Here is a 3,697-nt window from a genome sequence, read left to right on the forward strand (position 1 = left end):
TAAATGGAGAGAAGATTGAAGTTGTCAAGGATTTCTTTTGTGCTTGAATTAAAAATCAATGTTCCTGGGAGCCACAGTCAAGAGACCCATTTCATTGGGTAAATTTGCTCTATAAGACCTCTTTAAAATGATTAAGGATGTTACTTTGAGGATTAAGGCACCCTGACTCCAGCAATGGCACCTAACAACATAGATATTACCGAGGACTCCTACTGACTTAGTGGGTCATGTGTAGGGCTGCTAGCTGCAGTTCTAACCCACCAACTCCATGGGACAAAGAAGAGCCTTTCTGTGCCCATAAAGATCCCTTAGAAATCTTAGGGATTTCTGTTCTGCCTATAGGCTCGCTGTGAGTAGGAATGAACTTGCCACAGTGGCTGGTTTGGTAGAGTTGTAATAAGAATGACTGTGGTTCTGTGGTTAAAGTGCCCAACCTCTGACTGAAAGGTTGGTGGTTCAAACCACTGGCCACTCCTCAGGAGAAAGATGGGGCACTCAGCTGCCCTAAAGACAGCACCATTAGAAACCTCATGGGGTAATTCTATTCTGCTCGGTAGCGGTGCTGTGAATCTGAGTTTTTCTCAATGGCTTTGTTATTGTTGCTAGAGTTGTTATGTACACTATTTTCTGTTAATGGCAACCGGGATCTTCTTGCTCCTCAGGGATCTTGGTTTAACTGGGTTCAATCTACATCAATTTTGTAGCCTGTGGATGATCAAGTCACAGCTCTCTTCCATTGGAGATATGCTATCTTAAAGCTCATTTCCTAGCGTCGGTGCCTCATGCTTTGCCTCTGTACTTCGATACATTGCTGTAGACACCAAATGTTTTGAATTTTCAGAGAAATACACGTGCTTTGTGTTCACGTGCAATACGCACTTCACTGGAAGATTCACAGGAATAAAACAGAAACAGAAACGTAGGTCCCTGAGGTCATCAGCATGCCTGAAACGATGTCCCACAAATGTGGATTTCTCTTGAAAACCCGCATTCTCCTTCCTTTCTCTCATTTCCTTTAAAGAACAAAAAATAAGCTTAACAACCAAACCAAGCAGCAAAGTCCCTGCCTGGTCTCCTACTGAGCTAGGTCTCTACACCTCTGAACCCTGGTCACTGCTCCCAAACCACCCCAATGGGAAGACAAGGTCCGCCTTCAACTTCAGGCACGTATACAGTGTTCTCCCCAAGGGGAGAATCCTGGCCAAAGAGCCATTGACTAGTCTGACTTTAGCATTAATTTGCCCAAATGCCTTCAAAAGTGAGATAGTTTATTGTGCCAGCCTGGCTGATAAACACAGGTGGGATTGACTGAGGGGCGGAGAGATGGATGGCTTGGTGAGCCTTGCCTTTCTTGTCTCTCGCTCTGTGATCATTGGACCAGTGTGCGGCTGCCTTGCTTGTTCTGTGCCTCAATTTAAAGGCTACACTGCCTGTGGGACGCCTAGCCTGTGGACTGTGTTGCTGTAAGTTGAGGTCCCTTTAAGACTTCTCTGGAGCCGGGGACTGGCGGTTGGTGACCTGCCTTGTGATTGGCTGCTGTGCTGACATAGCCTAGCTCTCTCTACAAATAGAGGAAGATCTGGCAGCAGACTAGACTTGAAGGACTGCTAGTCTCTCAACTTTCTCTCACGGATGTGAGTTGCACTAAGCCATTTATAGTGCTTTCTAATTTAACTGTATATTTCTTGTATTGTATATTTATCTGTATATGATTTAACAGTCCATTTCTCGTTATATATCTAATTATCTTTATAAATAAATATATTATATTATCAGGAATTTGGTTTTATCTCTCTAGAGAACCCTAACACAAAAAGCTACTCCGAGTCATTTCTGTTTCTTCCCCTCGGAAATCAAAATAAAGGAAGTCACTCTTCCACCAACCATCCATTTCCTTGTAACGTATCATTTCTCTTCCCTAAAGCAGCTTTTTCCTTGAAACCCCTGGGCATAGTTAAGGCCCCAGAAGTCTTCCCCTATTCCCCTGGCACAGCACCCTGGTGCCAGTCTTCTTGACTCACCTATTGTGATTCCTTGTCCCGAGAGTTTTGGCTACGGCTCACTTCGCCATTTCTGCTGAAGGCCCCGGCTTCAACTGAGGTGATCATGGTACCCTGAATCTTTCTTTGTACAACTTACTACCAATTCTGTCTCCAATGTGAATACTCTTCTCCGCCCCTTCCTATTCTCTGCCAAAGTGAGTAGGGATAACATTTGTTTCTGATAGCATGCCTCATTTACTATGTAGAAGTTTTATTTGGAAGTAGCATGATTATATGTGTGTGTGTGTGTGTGTGTTTAATAGATATCAAAGTTTATTAGTGGTTACTAGGGTTAGTATAGAGAAAGTGGGGGGTGGAGGGTAGGGGTGATGGAAAAGCTATATGGATCATGGAGTGGTATGCTTGCAAACAGATTCTTGTCATTGCTGTCAATAAAGCTTAAACCTGTAAATAACTGAACAGACAAAAGTGATGTGACAGATAATATACAAGGGGTTTCAAAAAGTTTGTGGGAAATTTCCATTAAAAAAAAATTTACTTGCATTCATCACTGGGGCTATTTCTTGCTGTTGCTTTGTTTGCTGGCCTGCTCTTCCACCTGCATGGCCAGGTGCAGGGCCTTCCTGAAACCTTGCAGGGTGGAGAGGTACTTGGCAAGGTTCTGTTTTGTTCTCAATGGTCTCCAGGTCATAGTCTGGCTGCTTGGTCATCTCGGGATTGCTTAAGTCAGCTTGGCCCTTGCCGGATGATCTGCTTGAACAACCCTATGGCGTCCTTCAGCTCCTGGATCTGGGTCATGGCTTCATTAAAGCTTGAACTGTTTCTTCGAGCTGAAGAGGTGCATGGTGTCTCGGGGAGACAGCACCACTTGGCGCACTGACTACACAGTGCTCAGGCTGCAGGAGCTTCTCTGAAAGTAGCATATTTTTTGAGTAGGAAATCTATGTATCATATATAGATTAAAAGCAATGAGCCATCTAACAAGGAAAAAGGAAAATTTAATCAATTCCCTATTCTAATGCTATAATTGGTTACTGAAAATATTTTTAAAATCACAATGTAAAATATATTTTATCCAAGATTAAGTATTGATAATGTAAAATATTGGGAATATTTAACATCAGTAACTGAAAGTTTTTGAAGAGATACTTTGTAGGAAGCATTTCACCTTTTTCAGACAAGAATGAAAAATGGAATATTTTAGTGTCATCACTTACCCTAAGGCTCTCGCACCTGTGTTACCTGCCCTTGAGTAGGCTGTCGTAATATATAGATTAAAGCACTGGGTCGCACATTGTAGGTTACTTAAATAAGCAAGACATAAACCAAATTATTTCGATCACGTTTGTTTTTCTTTCAATCACACTTATTATACACATACTATACACATGCACACTTTCATTACCCGATAAACCTTGCTTTACCATAATGACATAGAAGCAATGGCTAAATGGTCAAATTTTTTAGAATGTGGAGGTATACTCTGTGGGCTGAAATTCTAAACTATCTCTTACTATGTTGGTCTCCAGCAATTTCTATTTCCAGGCCTTCATTTCTGTATTGTAAAACTGGTGTGAAAATGGGAAAAAAAGTGTAGCGATTGAAACCATGTCTAAGAGTGAAAGCTTGATATTGATCTTTGTCACTTATACCCTTTCTCTGTGTGTGGCATGTCGAAGACACTGAGACAGACA

The sequence above is a fragment of the Echinops telfairi genome, unplaced genomic scaffold (genome assembly GCF_000313985.2).
Source record: "Echinops telfairi isolate 266 unplaced genomic scaffold, ASM31398v2 ScPeMD7_443;HRSCAF=831, whole genome shotgun sequence".
NCBI classification, from domain to species: domain Eukaryota; kingdom Metazoa; phylum Chordata; class Mammalia; order Afrosoricida; family Tenrecidae; genus Echinops; species Echinops telfairi.